The sequence below is a fragment of the Eschrichtius robustus genome, chromosome 2, assembly GCF_028021215.1.
Source record: "Eschrichtius robustus isolate mEscRob2 chromosome 2, mEscRob2.pri, whole genome shotgun sequence".
Classification (NCBI taxonomy): Eukaryota; Metazoa; Chordata; class Mammalia; order Artiodactyla; family Eschrichtiidae; genus Eschrichtius; species Eschrichtius robustus.
Genome location: NC_090825.1, coordinates 132,749,667 through 132,775,190, shown reverse-complemented (window position 1 = coordinate 132,775,190; position 25,524 = coordinate 132,749,667). Strand labels below are relative to the sequence as shown.

General features: G+C 41.7%; 1 protein-coding gene and 1 long non-coding RNA gene across 2 annotated transcripts in view; one reads left to right on the top strand and one right to left on the bottom strand.

The window, feature by feature from the left end:
- Positions 1 to 5,658, top strand: part of LOC137759716 (uncharacterized) — a 177,416-nt gene extending 171,758 nt beyond the window's left edge. The window contains exons 3-4 of the long non-coding RNA XR_011073130.1: positions 289 to 466; positions 4,807 to 5,658. This is a non-coding gene — a long non-coding RNA (uncharacterized lncRNA). The remainder of the gene's footprint in view (positions 1 to 288; positions 467 to 4,806) is intronic.
- Positions 1 to 25,524, bottom strand: part of SGCD (sarcoglycan delta) — a 414,336-nt gene that overhangs the window by 30,025 nt on the left and 358,787 nt on the right. The gene's annotated exons all lie outside the window — the stretch shown is intronic.

Below are 25,524 nucleotides of genomic sequence, written 5' to 3'. Positions count from 1 at the left end.
CCCAGGTACTGACTCACAGAGGTGGGACTCAGGTAACCAGGACCGTGTGGCTTCAAAGTAGCCTTCTCAAAGCCTTCCACTGAATTATCAGAGAGGATTCATACTTTGCCGTGGGGCACCGGACCCACCAAAAGGCCAGTGTCTCTTTGCAATCTCTCTCTTGTATTTATCTTGGAAAGTAATATGATTTAGTGGGCTTTGCAGCATAAAATATCCCGATTTAATGGAAAAATAGTGATTTAATGTACACTTAGTTAAGTTATTTGATTTCTACCTTAAAACCTTTAGGCAAAATATTCTCCAGGAAGATGTGTCAAGTTTGTCCTATGGCTTTCCGGATCCTAATTCGAGAAGCACAGCACTGGAATAAAGCAGAGCAAGGAAACGCAGAACCTGGGGCCTGCCTTCCACGCAGTAGCGGTGTGATCTTGGATAAGAGCTCACCTTCCTCATCTATAAAATAAAGGTAATGAGGATTCTAATAGTCACTTTATAGAGCTATGTTTATCTAGCACAGATCTGGACTATTCTATCATGGTACAGTTGTGACAGAAGGCAGAGAAAAGCTCTCAAACACGGCTTGATCATTGGAGATGTAGAATGAAAATTATTTAATTCACTCACTTCCCTTCTGCCATTGTTTTGCTATTTCAGTTGGTTCCCCGTTAAAAGCATGATATCATTTCAATCTGCAGATGGCTTTTGGGAATTTTTTGCTCTTCAACAAACTGAGATGAAGAACTAAGTGGAATGCTTTTACTCTGTATAGTATCTGACAAAGTCGTAAAACTCTCGAAATAATTGTTGATCTGTTTTCACTTCAGAGCCTTTAGCTGGGGCGAGTGAGCAGTCCTATTTAGTCATGGCTATAGCTAGTGTTGAGAAGGGTGCACATTTCTCTGTTTTTCATGTGCTTGTTAACTTTATCACATAACAAATGGAAATGGAGGAAAAAATGCTCGTACAAACTACCCCTGCCTTTAGAGTGCAACGTAAATAAAAGCTCACCCTGGAACTCAGGATGTCTCCTTAAAACATCAGGGTAGCAAGACACTGAGAGAGATGGTAACCATAATCGAGGCACTAATTAATTATAATAGTCATTGAGTGCTTCTTGTATACCAAGAATTTGCTTAAAGTTTTTATGTGTATGAACCCATTTAATGCTTGCTACAATCCTAAGACCTACGTCTGTCAGCACGTCCATTTAGCCACAGTGACAGACCTCACAGCCCAGTCTCTTTTAGGCCTTTGCTCCAACCCACTGTTAGAAACATTTCTGTGCATGTGTGTCGGAGATTGTCAGTCGAGGGAGACAGACTAAACCAGGGTCTTGCTGTAAGGCAAATCATTATAACTTTTAAGGCATGTGGCCATAAAGAGAAGGTCTTGATCCCATAGGAAAGATGATAGTATAATAAAGTGGGCTATTCTTTCCTCAGAGTCACAACAAAGTAAGCAGAAACTTCTTATAAAAATCCAAGAATGATATATATAGTATAGTCCATATTTTGATGTAAAGTAAATTCTTTACATGGTGCAGATAGCTCTGCTAACAATAGTGTTTAGCCAGATTATTTATTACAAGGCATTAAAATAAATCTTTTTTTCAATTACTTTGTAATGAAATGTAACAATTACCTTTTGAATGGTGACATATGGCTGCAATCTATTCCAGTGGTGATAAATCTTACTTACACAAGGTTTCAAGGGCCCCCTCCTGAACTACATTAATTGCTAATGTAAACAAAGATAGATAGAGGATTATTACCACATTTATCAAGAAATCCTGAACTTCATTGCAATGTAGTTCCCTGGGTTAGACAACATTAATCATCAGGTACTTTCCAACAGTTATGGTGCAAACCTATTATAAAAGGGATGTTTCTGCAACCCGCTGATTTTAGAGCATGTTTATTAATTAATTTGGTTGAATCCTGGGGTAATCGGGGAAGAAGTCACATAGCCGCTGTGCACAGTGAAGAAGTTGAAAAACTAATGCTCTTAAGCCACTGGTGGGCCATCTGTTGGCTAACAAATGAATAACAACCGCTATTTCAAAGAGCCTTGTCTGGGGGCTGCTGATGAAGAACAACTAGGCTTCTTCCAAGGCCAAGTCTTTGAAGTGGCTCCACCACTTACAATAACTTTGTCCTTATGGGCTATTATTTTAGTGAGGAAAGAGGAGGGGAGAAAGTACCATTACTATGAGAAGTCCAGTTTCTGTGCAAAGGAAAAATCTATCGACCTGGGTTGACTGCTTCCTTCCCATTCTATGATACCAGGTAATCATGAGTTTCAGAACAGACCTTGGTATTTGCCAGGAAGTCATCTTTCCTGCTTTCTGATTATCCTTTGGGTTTTAAAACCTTCTCCAAGCTTTGGTTTACTCACTGCTGTCTGTCTGACGATAATATTGGTCCAGACCTTACAGGAGTTGGGGGAGGATTAAATGAGATACTGAACGTAAAACATGTAGAACAGTGCCTGGAACATTTTGAATTCAAAGATGTAAGCTATTTAATGGAGCCAAGTAACTTAATGTTCATGAGATAAGAACAGGTAAAAAAGTTTTTCTCTTTATCTCATCTCCTCAAAACTACCTTCTGTGTTTTTACTTTGGAAAGAAACGTCTATAAAAGAGGGAAGGAGATTTATCAAGGGAAATACATTGATTACCTTCCATGTTTGCCACTGAGGTAGGTAGGTAATATTTATACATATAATCTTATTTATAGTCCATGACTTAAAATATATAATATTGGTATTGTTTATAAAGTAACTGGGACAAAGAAAAAAGGGATTTACCTTATCGACAAACTTCAAAGTTCGTATTCTTTGCAGTGTGCTTAAGAACTTAATTATTTCTAGCATATACGTACCTGGAAATACCAATATCCTGACATTATTTGGTCAATTTCTGCTGAATTTTTACCAACATTTTGAATCACTCTAAGAACTTAAGTGTTCTTGAGTTTTGTATGGCTTAAAGAAAGAATTGACTAGAGGATAGTATTGGTCTAGCTACATTCTATCACAGCTGCCTTTACCTGTATTAATCAAACATTGAGCACTGGCTGTTCTAGAGGACCTTGCTGAGGCCTGGCTATGTCCTAGGCATTGTGATAAGTGCTGAGAATATAATCAAGTACTGTTTAAGAGATTCTATTAATTACTCCCCCTGTTTTGCATATGAGGAAATTGAGGCACAGAAAAGGTTAAGCAACTTGCCCACGTTCACATAGCTAAAAGAGCAGCGTGACTTGAATTTGAACCCAAGCCTCTGGGTCTATAATTGGTGCTCTTTGTACCACCTCTCCTGGAGAAGACAGACACACCTGTAAACTGAAATACAGTAGAAAGAACATTGACTGTAAGAGAAGTAATACAAGGTAGAGGATATGAGCTGGGAGTGGGGAGCTTAAGAAAATCTCCCAAGGAGAAAGTAACAGGAGATGGGAAGGCAGCTTCTCCAGGCAGAGCAGGCAGAAGGAGTTTGTTATGCATGGAGAATAGGGTGGAGGTGAAAGATGGGCTAAAGAGGTGAGAAAATGCCTTCAGGACCTTGTGGACCAAGGAAAGGGGTGTGGAATCTGTCCTCTGAATGGCCTTTAACAGGGAGTAACATGGTGGGAATGTGTTTGGATAGACCCTCTGGCTTAAAATATTGCAGGGGGTGATGGCAAGCAGGTTCAGGGGCTGGCTTGTGGCACTCTCAGGAAAGATGAGTGTCTTCCAGGGCAGCTGTATCTGGGTCTGAGGCTCACCACCCTCACAGGCCTTTCTTTGAAAAAGAAATAAGGAGGGAAAGCTGTCTAAAATAGTTTCAGGTATAGCCACCTTCAAGATGGATTACATAAAAATAATACTTAGGCACGAAACAAGATCAATTAGTGACACAAATACAATTGAGAAGTGTAAAATTCTTGGGAGGTGACTAGAACTTGAAAAGGAAATATGAAGATCCAGTACTGGCTTTTATTAGTTGCCAGGAAAGTGACAGAAAATATAGTAGACAGAAAGCATAAGATTAATAATTAACCAAGGAGAAATATGGATGTACAAATTAATAACCACCAAGATAATTGAGTTGATTGTAAAGTAGAGAGTTTTGTTTTTTTTTTTCTTCAAAGAAAGATTGGATGAGCATTAATTATACTTTATTGCAGACATGGTAGTCAATTGGTCAGGCTTACCTCTGTGCTTTCTCAGAAATTCTGCTACCACAGCCTCTGCAGTGGGCTGTAGGAAAACACCCTGTACCGATATGTTTGCACTAGGGGTGGCACGCTTGGCCAAGATGTGTCAATAATAGGATTTTTTTCCCCTGGAGACTTGGAGTTGATTGTGGGACTAGGACTGGGGTGGCCAGTTTGTTTCACCTACAACATGCATGTACAGAAAAAGGGGTAACTGCCTTACTTCCCGATGGAGCCCTAATAATTCCTATTTATGGACCCCATCAGGCCCATGTGCCTTTTGCTTCTATCTGATATTCCTCTTTCTTTATAACCAATTCATTCTGGGCTGAGACAACTTTAATCAGATGCCCAAATGGTTCTAAGACCATCTAAGAATAGGGAATCTCTAGCCCAGCCTTCCTTGGATAAATTATGCAATGCTCCTTAATCAAGCTTGACCCTTCTTTGCAATAGCCAAAGTCATTCTTAGTGTCATCATTCTAGATAATTCCTTAGAATTCCAGACTCGTATTATTTACTGACAGACACCTGCATTATTGTTTCATCTCAGACAGACATCCAAACTCAACATGTCCCCAGTTTAACCATGTTGTTTCCTCCCCAGGTCTTCTTAATCACTACCCAGGATGCATTCTTGATACTGCAGAAGGCCTGTGGAACACTACATGAAAGGCTTATTAAAAAGGAGCACGCTAGCAGAAAAATCTTAGTTATATTTTACTATGATGATACACACACAAGACACATTCTCAGCAAAGCTCACTGGGAGATCTCAAGCTGGAGGATATGTAAGGAGAGAGATTTCTCAAGTCAAGTCTCTCCATATCCTTCCAGAAGGATGGGCTTGGGTTGATTACTCTGTGACTCTGTTCAGGGTGAGGTCTTTTATAAAAGTTTTCAGAAAGCCACAAATGGGGGCTTAACCAATATTTATACCCTTAAAAAAAATAATAGCACTTTAAAATGCCAGCATAGAGGATGGGATTGCGATGGCAGAGGATGGGGAGCTCACCTTCTCCCACTAAAATATTAGAAATACACCTACGAGAGGATCGATTCACACAGAACATCTACTGAACGCTGGCAGAAGACCTCAGCCTTCCGAAAGGGCAAGAAAACCTCCATGTACGTGGGTAGGACAAAGAAAAAGAAAGGAATCCAGTTGGGACCTGCACCCCAGGGAGGGAACTGTGAAGGAGTAAAGGTTCCCGCACCTTGGGAAGTCTCCTCACCGACGGGGAGAGCACAGCAACAGGTTTGCGGAGGGCCAAACGAAGAGTAACCTGCTCCTCAGCCTAAGACGCTCCTCTGCTGGTGCAGGTGGGGGCCGGGCGCTGAAGCTCACGCTTCGGAGGTCACACCAGGGAGAGGACCGGGATTGGCTGCACGGAGAAAGCCTGAAGAGACTGTGTGCCCTAGAAGAAGCCTGGGCTAGCCAGAGAGGCAAGGCACCATTATTGGGGGGGGCATGAGGAGAGGGGCGGGATCATCATAAGAGCTTCTTTCCCTGGGAGCCCTCCCAGGCAACAGGACGCCGCCTACAGTAGCTCCAGGGCCAGGCACAAGTCACTACTATGAGAGCCGCGAGCGAGCAGGCGCCAAGCCCTGCCCCCGCTGTCCCGGGAGCGCATGCACTGCAGCCTAGGAGACCTGTGAGCAGGGGAACTCCCAGAGCATCCGGCTCTGAAGGCCAGCAGGGCTTGAGCGCAGGAGCTCCACGGGACAGGGGGGGAGACAAACGCCTCTCTTGGAGGCTGCACACAAGGTTTCACGTACACTGGGACCCAGCACAGAGCAGTGACTCCATAGGAGCCTGGGCTGGACCTACCTATGAGTCTTGGAAGGTCTCCTGGGGATGTGGGGGTTGGCTATGGCTCACTGGGGAGGCAAGGACAATGGTGGCAGAGACCACAGGCAATATTTGATCAGCATAAACTGTCCTGGAGGTTGCCATTTTGGCGATAGAACAGGATAGGAAGTCCAGAGATAAACTCACACACCTATGGTCACCTTATCGTTGACAAAGGAGGCAAGGATATACAATGGAGAAAAGAAAGACAGTCTCTTCGATAAGTGGTGCTGGGAAAACTGAACAGCTACATGTAAAAGAAGAACGGAATTAGAATACTCTCTAACAAACAAACAAACACCATACACAAAAATAAACTCAAAATGGATGAAAGACCTAAATGTAAGGCCAGACACTATGAAAACTCCTAGAGGAAAAGATAGGCAGAACACTCTGACCTAAGTCACAACAGGATCTTTTTGGATCCACCTCCTAGAGTAATGGAAATAGAAACCAAAACAAACAAATGGGACCTAATGAAACTGAAAAGCTTTTGCACAGCAAAGGAAACCAAACCATAAACAAAATGAAACGACAACCTACAGAATGGGAGAAAATATTTGCAAATGATGTGACTGACAAGGGATTCATCTCCAAAATATACAAACAGCGCATGCAGCTCTATATCAAAAAAACAAAGAACCCAATCTAAAATGGGCAGAAGATCTAAATAGACATTCCTCCGAAGAAGAGATACAGATGGCCAAGAAGCACATGAAAAGCTGCTCAACATCACTAATTATTAGAGAAATGCAAATCAAAACTACAAGGAGGTATCACCTCACATCAGTCAGAATGGCTGTCATTAAAAAGTCTACAAACAATAAATGCTGGAGAAGGTGTGGAGAGAAGGGAACCCTCCTACACTGTTGGTGGCAACGTAAATTGGTGCAACCACTATGGAGAACAGTATGGAGGTTCCTTAAAAAGCTAAAAATAGGATTACCGTATGATCCAGCAATCCCACTCCTGGGCCGATAGCTGGAGAAAACCATCACTTGAAAAGATACATGCACCCCTAGGTTCATAGCAGCACTATTTACAATAGCCAAGACGTGGCAGCAACCTAAACGTCCATTGACAGAGGAATGGATAAAGATGGGGTACATACAATGGAATATTACTCAGCCATAAAACAGAATGAAATAATGCCATTTGGAGCAACATGGATGGACCTAGATATTGTCACACTGAGTGAAGTAAGTCAGACAGAAACACATGTCATATGATAGCGCTTATATGTGGAATCTAATTAAAAAGGGTACGAATGAACTTATTTATAAAACAGAAACAGACTTACAGATACTGAAAACAAACTTATGGTTACCAGAGGGGAAACGTGGTGGGGAGGGATAAATCAGGAGGTTGGGATGAACATACACATACCACTATACATAAGATAGATAGCCAGCCTCAATATTCTGTGATAGCCTATATGGGAAAAGAATCTGAAAAAGAGTGGACATATGTATATGTATAACTGAATCACCTGAAACTGTAGATCTGAAACTAACACAACATTGTAAACCAACTATACTCCAATAAAATTATTTAAAAAAATGCAGCACCATTAACTTACACATTTGAAAAAAACATGCTTTCTCTTCCGTGCCTCTCATATTCAAACATGATTCCCACTGGTTTTATCTTCCAGATCTCTTAAAAATCTGTCATCTTGTTACTACACCCATTGCTATCACTCTGGTCCAAGTCACTGAAATCTTCCCTGTGAACCATTGCAATAATTTCCTAACTCTGTCTTCACCATGGTCCCCTCCAATCCATTCTCTACATTAAACCCATTCTCTTCTAAATATAAACTAGATCGTTTTATACACACACACACACACACACACACCTGGCTTAAAACATTTCAGTGGATCCTTACTCCTTCTATGCCAAAGATGGAAATTCTTTACATGACTCACAAATCCTTACATTCTCTGGATTCTCCCAACCCCTCAAGTTTCATCTCTGACCTCAATCCTCCATACAACCTTCCTGTCATCGTCTGTAACTGTTACGATTTTATATTAATTTGTGAAGTTATTTATTTTCCCCTTCCTAGAATATTAAGTGGAAAACGAGATTTTTTTCCTTATTGTTTTGTTCACTGCTCTATCCCTTTGGCAGGGTGGTGGCTAGCAGCTTCTAGGTCCGCAGGAAATATCTGTTGAATGAATAAGTGAAGGAATGTTCACCACTGCAACCCTAACACCTAGCTCAATGACTGGAATGTTCAGACACTGAGTAAAAATGTAGAGGAGCAGGATTGAGATTACAGTTCAATGGGATGCCTGTGAATGACTCTTTCCCTCATATTGCCTCTTGACTTCAGATAATCATGGTGCCCCTTCGCTTTCATTCCTTGTAGTAGTTGTGCAGGCTATATCATTTAAAAATATAATCTCATCCAGCTCTGATCTTTCCATTAGATTTTATAGTGCTGGCATTAAAGGAGCTTTTAATCCTCCCTAAGCAAAAGGCTATTTGAACCTCTGCTTCAAGTAGGTATAGTCTCTTTCTTTAACGTTTAATTTACTAGCAGGTAAAGACTATGCAAAAAGCTTTCATTCTCTCTCAGTGTGGATAGATTTGTGATTCAGAGGCTGACTGAACACTTAGCAGGCAAGATGGAGGAAAGAAGATGGCTCGTCCCCTCCACAAAGGGAACTGGATCAGTTTGTTCTGTATAGCCCCAGGGCTTAGAGAATCAGGGGCTGGAAGTAGAGAGATTTAGTTGGTTGTAGTGTAAAGCATTCCATTAATGGAATGGGCTGCCTTAGGATGTAGTGAGGCCGAAAGGCTAATTGTCAGGGAAGTTGTAAGAATAATTCCAGAACTGGATGTAACGCTGGATAAGATGACCTCCGTGCTTCCTTCTCTGAGGTTCTATATTTGGTAAAAAAATGTTGCATTTTCAGCTTGGGAAGAGGCAGTAAAACACAGTATGATAAGGGGAGCTGAACAGCCACAGAAGAATTTACTGTGGTAAATTCTTAGCCTGTAGCCCAGAACACAGACTACGCCCAAAGCCCAGAGTAGGGGACTGTATAGATTTAAGACAACACTGTTGTCTTAAATCTTACATCTGCTTTTTTTCCTTCTAGAATTTTCAGAATGGGGAGACAAAACTTAAGAGGAATTTGGTCTACCTAATAAAAATCCAGACAAAGAGGGGTGCCAACCACCATGTGGGCTGCAGTGTTGGCAGAGTGGGTTTGGAAACAGAGACGTGGAATAGCTGCCCCACGAGGTGAAGTAAGAGGAGAAGAGGGGGTAACAATATGAGATGCTAAAGACCATAAGATGGGTCCCCATTATGTTCTTTGAGAGACGTGAGTAAAGAATAGAATTTCTTCTCAGTTACCTTTGCCTATCAAATGCGATCCCACTCTAGGAATAAACTATAGTACGTTCAAGCCTTATAAGGATTACTCAGTCATTCAAACAATAATCATCAGTTGCTTCTGTGATCAATCACTCCTATTTTTCAAGTGTCTACTACTTTTGTGATCAATTGCTCCTGTTCTTCGGGAGCCCAGTTTGGGAGGTGCTGGGATCAAATGAGAAAGTGATAGGCTTCTTTTTCTTTACTAATGACCTTGCTTCTGTTCCACTAAGAAAAAGACATCAGAAGAGAACTTCCATATGTTCCCACCACCTAATCAACCTGCATCTATACTTTGTTTTCTCTCCCTCCACTACGCACGGACTCTCCAAGTGTCCAGGGTTAGATCTTCTCTCCCTCCACTATGCACGGACTCTCCAAGTGTCCAGGGTTAGAGCTTCTCTCCCTTTAGCACTCTCTCTTCTCTTCTGTTCCATCCCCTTCCTTTCTCTTCTACATCATTTTCATCAACACACAGACTTGCTGCATTATCTCTGTTGATCCCAAATACCCCTCCAGCTACTGCTTAATATCTCTCCCTTTGATATCACAACCTTCAAATATCTGATTATTTTTACTCTATTTCAATCATGGAGACAAACCCTATGGCCCAGTATCAGTCTCATTAGCCAATCTGGGCAGTAATTGACGCTGTTCATCACTCCTTCCATCTTGAAACTTACAATGCTGAGCTTCTGGGACACCTCTCTCTCTTAATTCTTCTCTTATCTTACTGGTAGTTCCTCCTTATTTCCCTGACCTCAATCAATACTCACTACCCAGGTGATTTTACCCAGTTTCCTGGCCTAGATACCATCTCTACATGGATGACTCCCTCACTGACATCCGTCTGGGCTCTGCCCTGAACTCCAGACTTGTATCTCTAACTGCCTACTGAATTTCTCCATCTGGATATCCATAGGCATCTCAGACTTAACACATTCCACCTAAATTCTTAACTTCTGCTGCCCCAGCCCCCATGCCTGTGACCCTATTGCAACTTTCCCTATCTCTGTTGACTGCAACTTCATTTTTCCAGTTGCTGAGGCAAAAATCATTGGGGGTTATCACTGATTCCTTTCTCTTAGACTCAGACATTACAATATCAGAAAATGCCACCGTCTCTGCTTTCAATATATATGTGTAATCCAAGCACTTCTCGAAAGGTCTAGTGCTACCACCTTGGTCTGAGCTACCATCTTATCTTCCCTGGATTTTGCAAGAACCTATCTATCTAACTGGTCTCCTTGCTTTTTTCCTCACAGAAGCCAAAATTTTTAAAAAATGGTACATTGGAGCCAAAGCAATCCTTAGAAGGCAGGCCTTATGAACAAAAGGTACCTTTGAGTGAATTACAGAAGAAACCTTTCCTTAGAAGAATGTACTTTGGGGTCAGTGTGCTGCAGGGTGCCCTCTACTGGATCCCCTTTAATTCTTGGAAGCCCTGATTTCACTGCTGGGCTCAAAACCCACAAATGGTCACCATGTCACCCAGGGTAGACACGCCAGTCTTCACAACCATACAGAATGCCTTATAGCACCTGGCCGCCTGCTGCCTCTGCCCCCTCCTTGCTGGATAGTCCTCTCTTTGCTCCCTCTGTTTTAGCTACATCAGTTACCTTCCTGTTTGCTAAACACACAAAGCTTGCTTCCACTTCAGGGCCACTCTCCCGCTTAGAGACCCTGTGAGGATGGCCATGACTAGTGGATGTTCTGAGAATTCTCCTTTCATCTCTGAGAGCCATTTAAAATCCCGGCTCCCGGCTATCTCCTCCTTGCATCTTAACACTACTAAAATTTTCAGTTATAAAGATTAACACCATCTCCCACTAACTGCGCACTTAGGGGCTGCGACCTGCAGTGTTTCGTGTTCACTCATAATGTACTAAGGGCATACACCGTGCTAGGTTCACCAAGCAGCAGTGTTAGATGGAATCCTGCCTTCGTGCGGGTTACGGTCTGTGACAGTTAATTTTATGTGTCAGTTTGCTTAGGCCAAGGCACCCAGATATTTGCTCAAACATTATTCTTTATGTTGCTGTGAAGGTATTTTTTAGATGAGGGTTAACATATCGGTAGACACTGAGCAAAAGAGATGAGTATCCAGAATGTGGGTGGGCCTCACCTCATCAGCCAAAGGCCTTAATAGAAGAAAACGATGGACCTCCCTGGAAGAAGAGAGAATTCTGCCAGCAGACCGCCTTTGGACTCAAACGGCAACTCTTCCCTGGGTCTCCAGTCCGTTGGCCTACCGTGCAGATTTTGAACTTGCCAAGCCTCCACCACTGGGCGAACCAGTTCCTAAAAATAAACCTCTCTCTATACCGTGTACCCGTCCTCTTGGTTCTGCTTCTCTGGAGAAAGCCGACTCACACACAGTCTAATGGGAAAGATACATTCAAAAGTCACGACGGTCAATTAAAATTTATGACGACAAATGCTACTAAGGAGAATTGCGCAGGGTTAAAGAAGTCTGCATTAGGGAGATTTGCCCTAGTTAGGGACGTCAGAGGAGGTTTCCCTAACGGGGTGGCCCTTGAGTTGTGATGTCAAGGATAAGGAGCGTCAGGAGGTGAAGGAGGGGCAGGAAAGAGGATTATAGGAAAGAGTTTGTGAAGACTTGTGGCCTTTTTCCTTTTCATCTCTCTAGCACTTGGGGACAGATACTATTTTCATCCCTATTTTATAGATGGAAAATGCACACAGAGGTGAAACACCCTGTCCAAAGCCATGTGGGTAGGATGTGGCAGAGCTGGAAGTGGGGACTAACCTTGGAACCGGGGGACTAACCTAACTCCAAGCCTGTGCTCTGAACCACCGTGCAGATTCGGGAGAGTTAGGGAAACATCCACATTGTACTGTTTTCTGACTCATCCCCTAATGGATGCAGCTTGAAAGGTTGTGTTATTTCCAGTTCATTCACTTATTCCTCATGTCTACTCCAAACATAAACACACTGGGCCTTGTGCTAAATGTTGGGCATTCAGAGATGAACGTGACAGGGAATTTAGGGAGACAGATGTGTCTGTGTTACAACACGGCTTGCACAAGCAGGAACCACCTTTGCAAGAGGAACAGGGAAGGCGTCATGGAGGAAGTGCCTTTGAGCTGCAGTTTGAAAGATGCTGTTTTGATTGTCCCCGAGATTTGTTTTAATCAGATACGGTGAGCCACGCAGATACAGAAATGGCTGTCATGAAGGAAGATGCTTGTTATATTCACACACCCCTAGAAACAGGAGGCATGACATGCCACACAGGGGTGCCAAATGGGGAAGCATAAGAGTCGGTCGGGAGGCAGAGGGAGTGAAGGAAAAACATGGGCAAGAGTCTTTACTGGGGTTTCCATGGGAAGAAATGGGCAGGACAGGGGAGGGGTGGCTAGTTTGAATAATCTCAGCAGGTCCCTGGGGTATGGGAGCTGTCTCTAGTTCTCTGGCACCCGGCCCTTGGGTGATGGCAGCAGGGAAAGAGTAGTCCAGAATGTAAGAGTCTGACAAAGGAAGGGGTGGGGGGCAGGTATGGACTCTAGATTGGTCGGTTTGCACAGGAAAGGTGTGTGTGCAGGCAGGTGAGCTACATCCTATCTCTAGGAATTAGTTAACCCTGGGAGGGGGTGGTCCTTCCCAGCAAGGCCCAGGGATGTCAAAGCATCAGAATACAGAAAATAAAGACAGGGTTAATGCAGATGCAGAGGACCAGGCGCTGCGGGGAGGGCTGCATCCTGCACAGAGCCATTGAAGGGTAAAGGAGCCTGGTGGTTTGGGGGAATGACAGAGCAGGATATAGTCAGAGAAAAACATGCACGAGGTTGGGTGGGAGTTGGAACTGGAGTGAAGTAGCTTGATGAGGAACCTAGATTTTTTTCTCCCGGTAATGAGGCACCATTAAAGGCTGCACGATTAGACTTATTGGTTAAGAGACAGAGTGCGTGTCTTTGAGGCTTCCCATATAAAGTGACTCATCGGTAACCAGCCCAGCTTTTCCTAGCATAGCTTCAACTGGAACTCCTTCGAACGGGTATACTGGCTCTCAACCTGACACCCAGGTAAATGCTTTCGATGTTTTCCTTTCTAAAATATCCAGTGTATTAATTTCACACATGAGGGGAAATCATATTAAATCTCACTACATAATTAGCCAAACCACAAATACATTTTCAGAAAGAAAGATGACTCATGTAGCTTCCTAATTAAACCTTGAAAGGTTTAATTAAAAAGCACAATTTGGAGGGAACTCATTTAGGAGGAGTTGGGGCTTAGCTTCCTGAAGGCGTGTGCCCAGAGCATCCCTGCCCCCCCTCCATCCAGGGTGGAGGGGGCAGCTGCAGGAATGGTACAAACAGCTCTCTGTAGAGAGACGGGCTGTGTTTTCCTCACCCATGACACACCGTCTCAGAGACAGTGAGGGCGCTGCTTAATGATGAGGAGCTGCCTTTACAGGAAACAACTCAAAACCTCCTGCTACTTCAGTGCAGACACAGAGAACACACCAGCAGACCGGCAAGCCAGCAAATGAAAGTGCAACTTGGATGGGGCGGTTCCTCCGTGTCCAGCTCTGCGCTGGCCACTTTGCAGGAACACTGCAGTGATTCCTTACAGCCCCCATGTGAGACAGGTGGTGTTAGTCCCATTTTTCAGATAGGGGCACTGAGGCACAGAGGTGTGAGGCAGAGCTAAGGCATTGACTTCAGGGCTGTCACTTCATCACACTCAAGTTCCCTCTGGAAATCGGGGAGAAACCAGGGAGCCCTCGAGCAGAAAACCAGCATTTGAATCCCAGTTGTGAGACTTCCAGCCTCAGTTTCACATCCCTAAAAAGGGGATGATAAAATCTTGCAAGGTAGTTGTGAGGTCTGAATAAAATAATGCATGTGAACCTGACACGGGTGAGCACGCCATAGCTATCGGTTACCGTAAATCTTTCTTCTACCTGTGCGGCCATCATCAACATCAGGCAAGCTTAGCGGGTCCCTTTGATGTCGGGGTACTTAGAAGCACGGTGGGGTAGCTCAGAGACCAATCTGAACTGAAGGGAGTTAAAGGATGGAGGCTATGTTGCAAATATTTCTAGTTAAGAAGTGTATATTATAGAAATGATATTAGAACCAACACTGTTTTCTTCTAAACATGTTGTCAGTGTCCTACTTAAAACCATGCAAAAGCTTCCTAAATGCACTTAAGCATAAGTTTTAAAATCCTTACCTTGGCCACCTCTGAGGCCCTGCAGGATTTGGCCTGCCTACCTCATCTTGTACTGCTCTTGCTTTGCTAAGTGGTACAGCAAAGCACCACTTTGGCGCGGTGGCCCCCCCAACTTCTGTATCTCAGATGAGTACTCCATCTATGCCAGGCACTGTGCAAAGGACTGACACATGGATTATCTCATTTAATCCTCACAGCCGCCTGATGGGGTGGGTGCTAGTGTTATCTGTGCTTTACAGTTGTGGAAACTGAGGCCCTGACAGTTTAACTACTGGCCTAAGACACCACAGTTAATGAGTGGCAGGGCGGTAATTCAAACCCAGGCATTACTGCATCACAGTCCAAACGCTTAAACTTTACACTCTCTGGCATCCCCAAAGTTTGAGCTTGCCTGGCTCCCATAGCCGCTCCAAGTAGATGTTTATTGGGTGAGGCCAGATTGATGAGGAAGTGGCAACACGGATTAGTCACTCACGCTCTAGAGAAGCCAGCATGACGAGCAAGCCAAGTCTGGGCCCCTGAAGGAGACAATGTGTAAATCCTAAACGTGCAAGCATGACGCGTCCATCACTCTTTTTGGCTGTTCCCTGCATACTCCTCATTGAGTTTGAAATCTGACTTCACCAACCAAATCGCCCTTCACTGATGAGCTTCTACCAGCTTTAAAGGCTATAATCTCCTGTCCTTTCCATTTCTTCTAGTCAGTCAACTTATAATGATTCCACTTAACTTAATCTTCATTATTCATCTTACCTATCTCCGATATTCCGCTTCCCATTATTACTTCCTAATTATTTTTAGGTTCAAGACAAGTGACAGGCAATATGAGGGATGACCAGACATGTGAGAAAGAATGTAACATGCAGCTTTGCCACCATGCAGGTTGAGTAGCTGTGTACCAAATGTCAACTTTCACAGCTCAGTGAGCTCTTTCCCGGGCCCGTCAACAGTAGACTATAAGAAATACAATCTCTGTTTCTCTAGTCAGCAGTAGCAAAGCATCGATGTCCAGCCCCAAGTATTCACAGATGCATATATAGTTCTCACGCGCCTGACACCAATTACCTGAGGTGAACTTAGACAAGTGACCAAAAAAACAAACAACGTCATTGAAAGGGTGCACAATCTTCATCAAAGATTTGTGTGCTGAATGGCTTGATTTGAAAAAAACACAAAACAAAGATGTGCTTCAAGCAAACATCTGGAAGGGCTACTTGATATAGTCAATAAAAGAAGGTATGAAAGCTCCTTGAAGGAAGTCTCACTAGATTAATACACACAGTCGATTCTCATTCATGACAGTTTTGTTCTGTAGAGTCACCGTGAACACTGAAATAACAAACACTGAACCACTGCTCCTAGGGGAAATACAGGATGGGTTCCTGCAAGCCTCTTGTCATAACAGTTTTGTCCACTGATCGATACATCATCTTGTTTTATGTTTAAAGACACTTTATTTAATATATATTGTTGACTCATTAGCATTAAACTCATGGACAGCACTATAACTCATGCCTGATGAAGTTTATCTGACATATGTATTTTCTCCGTAAGGCACATCACAGCCTTCTGTACTTAGGAACACTAGATAGCGCTTCAGCACTATGCTTGGGGACCAACTTAAACAGAAAAAAAAAAAAAAAAAAAAAAAAAGGCGGCAGTAAAGAGACTACAAAAAGGACACCTGTTTCTAGCACGAGAGCTGAAATAGTAAGGCAGAGACTCGCCTAGTTCAACCTCAGTTGGAAACATGTGCATCTGAGTGACTTAAAATTTTCACCACCCCTGTGCACATCCATGAAATCAACAGCAGGTATTAACTTTGGAGTTGCAAATAAATTTTAGTGAGTAGGCAAATTCACAAATAGGGGATCCAAGAATAACGAGGATCGACTTGTAAGATTAATCTTAATCTTAAGCTTTAATTAATCTCAAACTTTAAGATTCCTTTCATATACGCTGGCGTGAGGAGGTAACTGGAGCATTGATTTGGCAGGACTCAGGACCCACACCCTGATCTTCTATGAATGGTACAGTGACTTAGCTCCTTGAGCTAAACCGGTGAAGGGATTAGGCTAGGGCCAGCACGTGATGCACATCCTCTTGCTTAGCTGAGAAAATACTAGAGGTTGGTTAAGGGAGCCAAGTGGTTGTGGACATTCTGGGGAGTCTCTCCTAGCTCACCATGGCCCCCTTTCCCTTTTAACTGCCTGGTGACCCCTAATCATGACAGCTGAGCCTGTATTTCTACATTCATCCAGCCAACACTTATTGAGCGCCTACTGTGTGGGGGCAAATGTCTAGATGATGGGAATACAGAGGTGAACCAAGCTCCTCATGAAACTTACATTCAAGTCTGGGGTAATAAACAAGTAAACAAGATAGTTTCCCATTATTTTAAATGCTAGGAAGGAAGCAGTGAGGGGATAGAGTGGAGAACCAGGCTACTGAGAAAAAGGGATGGGGATGCCTATTCAAAGGAAGCCATGAAAGGGCACGCCAGCCTAAGGGACGGGCACGTGCAAAACCCAGGACGTGCTGTGTACCATGACGACACAGGCTCACCCCGCCACATGGAAGGAGGAGCAGGGAGAGCAAATGGAGCAGAGCCCAGGTCTTGGCTCTACTGTTTCCTGAGAAATTGCATGCTGGGCCTTAGCTTCGGTGAGATACCCAGTAACCTTATAATACCTTTTTTTTTTTTTCCTTAACATGAGTCTGTCTAGTTTCTTATATTTGCATGCAACACTTTCCACATAATAGGAAAGTTGACTGGAATAGGTAAGTGGAAACATTATGTTGGCTGGGAAAAGAAACTTTAATTTATCAAAAATGAGTTGATAAATAATGACTATCTTCTTTGTCTCCCATAACACTCGCGAGTACCACCAGCTCATCTTAACTGTCTCTTGAGATCTGCCAAGCCTGTAGTGTTACCTCCTCCTGTGACAACTGGCCAGACTATTAAGCTATCACACCTCTGCAGAGATACTGATGATGTATTTCACTTTGGGGAGTTTCAGGAAGTCATTAAAATATAAAACCTGATAAACAAAATGCATATACTGGGCTTCCCTGGTGGTGCAGTGGTTAAGAATCCGCCTGCCAATGCAGGGGACACGGGTTTGAGCCCTGGTCCGGGAAGATCCCACATGCTGTGGAGCAACTAAGCCCATGCGCTGCAACTACTGAGCCTGCACTCTAGAGCCCACGAGCCACAACTACCGAAGCTTGTGCGCCTAGGTCCTGTGCTCCACAACAAGAGAAGCCACTGCAATGAGAAGCCAGCACACCACAACAAAGAGTAGCCCCCGCTCACCACAACTAGAGAAAGCCTGCACGCAGCAGTGAAGACCCAGCGCAGCCAAAAGTAAATAAATAAAAAGAAAAAAAATTAAAAAAATAATGCATGTACTGGATTAAAGCTAAAACAGTAGCTTCTAGGGATCTCTCACCGAGCAAAGCCAGATCAGGGCCTGGGGACAACCTTTTGCTGAAGTCACAGCAAGAGGTAAAGTACAGCAATTACCAATGCGAAAAGAAAGGGTCATCCTCTAGCAAAATAAAAGTACTTTGAAACTGAGTTATCTGTAGTGAGGTGGATGGACCTAGAGTCTGTTATACAGAGTGAAGTAAGTCAGAAAGAGAAAAACAAATACCATATGCTAACACATGTATATGGAATCTAAAAAAAAATGGTTCTGAAGAACCTAGGGGCAGGACAGGAATAAAGATGCAGACGTAGAGAATGGACTTGAGGACACGGGGCGGGGGAAGGGTAAGCTGGGACGAAGTGAGAGAGTGGCATGGACTTATATATACACTACCAAATGTAAAATAGATAGCTAGTGGGAAGCAGCCGCACAGCACAGGGAGATCAGCTCGGTGCTTTGTGACCACCTAGAGGGGTGGGATAGGGAGGGTGGGAGGGAGGGAGACGCAAGAGGGAAGAGATATGGGAACATATGTGTATGTATAACTGATTCACTTCGTTATAAAGCAGAAACTAACACACCATTGTAAAGCAATTATACTCCAGTAAAGATGTTTGAAAAAAAATTTTTTAAATAAATAAATAAAAAAAAATAAACGGAGGCAGTAGTCCTGCAAAAAAAAAAAAAAAAGATTATCTATAAGAGGAAAGAAATAACTGCTTATTATAAAATATAAACTAATATTCATAAACAAGGAACAAATATTTCACGTTCAGTTTGTTGTGTTCTTTTTGATCTTTCATTTGATTGTGTTCATTTTCGCTTTACTCTTTTATCTGGAATAACCATAACACCTGTTATCTAGAATAACCATGACATTTTTCTTGTTAAAAAAGATGGGTCCTCATTGTAAGGTCTGATAGTGCACTAAAATATGTAAAATTTGAGTGTATTCAGGGACTCTTTACTGAGAGTAATAATTAAAATACATAAATGAAGAGGATGTGAATCTAAGGAAATACTTTTATTGAACAGAGTAAGTGTGAAACAAGATAATGTGTTCCATGACACGTTGGGTGGCAAAGATTTATAATATACTCTTCAGTATCACCCTAGTCTGCAGACAGGAATAGATGGAAGGACCAGTGAAAACAAATATTAATTTCTCCCCCCAAATATCTGGCCTTTGATAAAAAGATGCTGTACCAAGAGCCTGAAGTTTGTGCGTTTTGTTTAATCTATGACTATATATATATATTTTATATATATATATATATATATAATATATATATATCTGTGATAGAATAGTATTTTGATATAATAATGATTGTTCTTTTTTGGAACACGTGCTACCTCCTGTTATTCTGTAACCCTTTTTCCTATTTAGGTAACAGGTACAGTATTCTATACAAACTACTTCAAGTAAGGAATGACATGGCAGTATGCAGGCATAAGACAGTCAAGTTCTTAGCTTTTGGATCTCAAAAGGATTAGTCTGAGTATAAACAATGGGTCTCAAAGACCAGTTGAAGAGTCAAAGTAACATATCAGCAGACTGAATCAACAATATCCTGGATAAAGGAAGAAAGGGGTAAGTCACAAGAGAAGGGCAGACAATGAGGAATTCCTGAGAATGTTCCCTTGTACCTATTTCATGCCCCAGCAAAGTCCAAGTGCAGGAAGGGGCAGACCACTGAAACCTCTGAGCGTGACACCGGAGGGAGGAAAACGTTTTATCTCCTAAGGGCAGCAGGAAAGTGACACAGAGAATGGATAAAGTGAAGGTCTTACTGCCAGGATTAGGGGGTGTGCTAATATCCTGCCAGCACCAGTGACTGAGGATCAGGAAAAATAAAGTCATCTTGGCAGATGTCAGTGTAGATGGGGAATGACAAGGACTCAACTGCCACTACCCAGAAGGCTGTCATGATATTAGTACTCCTCCCATAATTGAGACATAAAACCAGAGTGAGAACGGTGGAAGATAGTGATATCCTGAATTAAATAACAGATTTAGGCTATCCATAAGAATAGATGTTCTACATAAGTGAAAAAAAAAAGTCCATTTGCTTTTTATTCCAGGTTGGAAACTGTACCTGCTACACATACATATAATTTGAGATTATATATCCAGAAGATAGATAATTTACTATACTGCTGTATCTTTCATTGAAATGGGAAGGGGCTTCCCTGGTGGCGCAGTGGTTGAGAGTCTGCCTGTCAGTGCAGGGAACACGGGTTCGAGGCCTGGTCTGGGAGGATCCTGCATGCCGCGGAGCAACTGGGCCCGTGAGCCACAACTACTGAGCCTGTGCGTCTGGAGCCTGTGCTCCGCAACAAGAGAGGCCACAACAGTGAAAGGCCTGTGCACTGCGATGAAGAGTGGCCCCCACTTGCCCCAACTAGAGAAAAGCCCTCGCACAGAAACGAAGACCCAACACAGCCAAAAATAAATAACTAAATAAATAAAAATTAAAAAAAAAAAAAAAAAAAGAAATGGGAAAAAAAATAAGGGTTTAAATATATCCTTCAGGTGACTTTTACTTTAAAATTTCTGACCGAATTGAATATGATTGCACCAGGTTGACTGATTGGAGTACTTTAGTAAACATATTTGAACTCACTGTGAATAAAAACAAGGTACTACAAAATAGTCGTGAAGGGCAAGACCTAAGTCACATCACTATTGAAGGACTGGCTAAGACAAAAAATCAAATATTAGAGTTATTTAAAGTCAAGTAATAAGGGACTATTCAATACCTGTGATCACAGAGTCATGACAATAGAACTATGCAATGTCTAGGCAGAAACGATGCAAGCTAGTCACACACAGCTCATTACCAACACTCAAAATATTGAGTTTTTCCTAACTAGTACAGGCTATATATCTCTAACCTTCGGGGGCAGGGGCGTACAAGGCTATTTTTATTTTTATTTATTTATTTATTCATTCATTCATTCATTTATTTAGTGTGTGTGTGTGTGTGTGTGTGTGTGTGTGACTTCTGCCTTAGATGTGGACTTCATTTTATTTATTTATTTTTTAACATCTTTATTGTAGTATGATTGCTTTACAATGTTGTATTAGTTTCGCCTGTATAACAAAATGAATCAGCTATATGTATACATATATCCCCATAATCCCTCCCTCTTGCTTCTCCCTCCCACCCTCGCTATCCCACCCCTCTAGGTGGTCACAAAGCACCGAGCTGATCTCCCTGTGCCATGCGGCTGCTTCCCACTAGCTATTTTACATTTGGTAGTGTACATATGTCCATGCCACTTTCTCACTTAGTCTCAGCTTACCCTTCCCCCTCCCCATGTCCTCAAGTCCATTCTCTATGTCTGTGTCTTTATTCCTGTCCTGCCCCTAGGTTCATCAGAACCATTTTCTTTTCTTTTTTAGGTCCCATATATATGTTAGCATACGGTATTTGTATTTCTCATTCTGACTTACTTCACTCTTTATGACAGACTCTAGGTCCATCCACCTCCCTATAAATAACTCAGTTTCATTTCTTTTTATGGCTGAATAATATTCCACTGTATATATGTGCCACATCTTCTTTATCCATTCACCTGTCGATGGAAACATAGATTGCTTCCATATTCTGGCTACTGTAAATAGAGCTGCAATGAACACTGTGGTACATGACTCTTTTCGAACTATGGTTTTTTCAGGGTATATGCCCAGTAGTGGGATTGCGTTCTATTTTTAGTTTTTTAAGGAACCTCTATACTATTCTCCATAGTGGCTGTATCAATTTACATTCGCAACAACAGTGCAATAGGGTTCCCTTTTCTCCACACCCTCCCCAGCATTTACTGTTTGTAGATTTTTTTGATGATGGCCATTCTGACCGGTGTGAGGTGATACCTCATTGTAGTTTTGATTTGCATTTCTCTAACGATTAGTGATGTTGAGCATGCTTTCATGTGTTTGTTGGCAATCTGTATATCTTCTTTGGAGAAATGTCTACTTAGATCTTCTGTCCATTTTTGGATTGGGTTGTTTCTTTTTTTGATATTGAGCTGCATGAGCTGCTTGTATATTTTGGAGATGAATCCTTTGTCAGTTGCTTCCTTTGCAAATATTTTCTCCTATTCTGAGGGCTGTCTTTTCATCTTGTTTATGGTTTCCTTTGCTGTGCAAAAGCTTTTAAGTTTCATTAGGTCCCATTTATTTATTTTTGTTTTTATTTCCATTTCTCTAGGAGGTGGGGCAAAAAGGCTGTTGCTGTGATTTATGTCAAAGAGTGTTCTTCCCATGTTTTCCTGTAAGAGTTTTAGAGTGTCTGGCCTTACATTTAGGTCTTTAATCCATTTTGAGTTTAGTTTTGTGTATGGTATTAGGGAGTGTTCTAATTTCATTCTTTCACATATAGCTGTCCAGTTTTCCCAGCACCACTTATTGAACAGGCTGTCTTTTTTCCACTGTATATTCTTGCCTCCTTTATCAAAGATAAGGTGACCATATGTGCGTGGGTTTATCTCTGGACTTTCTATCCTGTTCCATTGATCTATATTTCTGTTTTAGTGCCAGTACCATACTGTCTTGATTGCTGTAGCTTTGTAGTGTAGTCAGAAGTCAGGGAGCCTGATTCCTCCAGCTCGGTTTTTCTTTCTCAAGATTGCTTTGGCTGTTCGGGGTCTTTTGTGTTTCCATACAAACTGTGAAGTTTTTTGTTCTAGTTCTGTGAAAAATGCCTTTGGTAGTTTGATAGGGATTGCACTGAATCTGTAGATTGCTTTGGGTAGTATATAGTCATTTTCACAATACTGATTCTTCCAATCCAAGAACATGCTATATCTCTCCATCTGTTTGTATCATTTTTAATTTCTTTCATGAGTGTCTTATAGTTACCTGCATACAGGTCTTTTGTCTCCTTAGGTAGGTTTGTTCTTAGGTATTTTATTCTTTTTGTTGCAGTGGTAAATGGGAGTGTTTCCTTAATTTCTCTTTCAGATTCTTCATCATTAGTGTATAGGAATGCAAGAGATTTCTGTGCATTAATTTTGTATCCTGCTACTTTACCAAATTCATTGATTAGCTCTAGTAGTTTTCTGGTAGCATCTTTAGGATTCTCTGTGTATAGTATCATGTCATCTGCAAACAGTGACAGCTTTACTTCTTCTTTTCTGATTTGGATTCCTTTTATTTCTTTTTCTTCTCTGATTGTTGTGGCTAAACTTCCAAAACTATGTTGAATAATAGTGGTGAGAGTGGGCATCTTTGTCTTGTTCCTGATTTTAGTGGAAATGGTTTCAGTTTTTCACCATTGAGAATGATGTTGGCTGTGGGTTTGTCATATATGGCCTTTATTACGTTGAGGTAAGTTTTCCTCTATGCCTACTCTCTGGAGAGTTTTTATCATAAATGTTTGTTGAATTTTGTCAAAAGCTTTTTCTGCATCTATTGAGATGATCACATGGTTTTTATCCTTCAGTTTATTAAGATGGTGTATCACGTTGATTGATTTGCGTATATTGAAGAATCCTTGCATTCCTGGGATAAACCCCACTTGATCATGGTGTATGATCCTTTTAACGTGCTGTTGGATTCTGTTTGCTAGTATTTTGTTGAGGATTTTTACATCTATGTTCATCGGTGATATTGGTCTGTAGTTTTCTTTTTCTGTGATATCTTTGCTGGTTTTGGTATTAGGGAGATGGTGGCCTCGTAGAATGAGTTTGGGAGTGTTCCTCCCTCTGCTATATTTTGGAAGAGTTTGAGAAGGATAGATTTTAGCTCTTCTCTAAATGTTTGATAGAATTCACCTGTGAAGCCATCTGGTCCTGGGCTTTTGTTTGTTGGAAGATTTTTAATCACAGTTTCAATTTCAGTGCTTGTGATTGGTCTGTTTATACTTTCTATTTCTTCCTGGTTCAGTCTCAGAAGGTTGTACTTTTCTAAGAATTTGTCCATTTCTTCCAGGTTGTCCATTTTATTGGCATATAGTTGCTTGTAGTAATCTCTCATGATCCTTTGTATTTCTGCAGTGTCAGTTGTTACTTCTCCTTTTTCATTTCTAATTCTGTTGATTTGAGTCTTCTCCCTTTTTTTCTTGATGAGTCTGGCTAGTGGTTTATCAATATTGTTTATCTCCTCACAGAATCAGCGTTTATTTTTATTGATCTTTGCTATTGTTTCCTTGATTTCTTTTTCATTTATTTCTGACCTGATCTTTATGATTTCTTTACTTCTGCTAACTTCAGGTTTTTTTTTTTGTTCTTCTTTCTCTCATTGCTTTAGCTGTAAGGTTAGGTTGTTTATTTGAGATGTTTCTTGAGGTAGGATTGTATTGCTATAAACTTCCCTTTTAGAACTGCTTTTGCTGCATCCCATAGGTTTTGGGTCGTCACGTTTTCATTGCCATTTTTTTCTAGGTAGTTTTTGATTTCCTCTTTGATTTCTTCAGTGATCCCTTGGTTATTTATTAGCATACTGTTTAGCCCCCATGTGTTTGTAATTTTTACATTTTTTTCCCTGTAACTGATACCTAGTCTCATAGCATTGTGGTCAGAAAAGATACTTGATACAACTTCAGTGTTCTTAAATTTACCAAGGCTTGATCTGTGACCCAAAATATGATCTATCCTGGAGAATGTTCCATGAGCACTTGAGAAGAAAGTGTGTCCTGTTGTTTTTGGATGGAATGTCCTATAAATATCAATTAAGTCCATCTTGTTTAATGTATCATTTAAAGTTTGTGTTTCCTTATTTATTTTCATTTTGGATGATCTGTCCATTGGTGAAAGTGGGGTGTTAAAGTCCCCTACTATGATTGTGTTACTGTCGATTTCCCCTTTTATGGCTGTTAGCATCTGCCTTATGTATTGAGGTGCTCCTATGTTGGGTGCAGAAATATTCATAATTGTTAGGTCTTCTTCTTGGATTGATCCCTTGATCATTATGTAGTGTCCTTCCTTGTCTCTTGTAACATTCTTTATTTTAAAGTCTACTTTGTTTGATATGAGAATAGCTACTCCAGCTTTCTTTTGATTTCCATTTGCATGGAATATCTTTTTCCATCCCCTCACTTTCAGTCTGTATGTGTCCCTAGGTCTGAAGTGGGTCTCATGTAGACAGCATGTATACGGGTCATGTTTTTGTAACCATTCAGCCAGTCTATGTCTTTTGGTTGGAGCATTTAATCCATTTACATTTAAGGTAGTTATCAATATGTATGTTCCTATTCCCATTTTCTTAATTGTTTGGAGTTTGTTATTGTAGGTCTTTTCCTTCTCTTGTGTTTCCTGCCTAGAGAAGATCCTTTAGCATTTGTTGTAAAGCTGGTTTGGTGGTGCTGAATTCTCTTAGCTTTTGTTTGTCTGTAAAGGTTTTAATTTCTCCGTCGAATCTGAATGAGATCCTTGCTGGGTAGAGATATCTTGCTTGTAGGTTTTTCCCCTTCATCACTTTAAATATCTCCTGCCACTCTCTT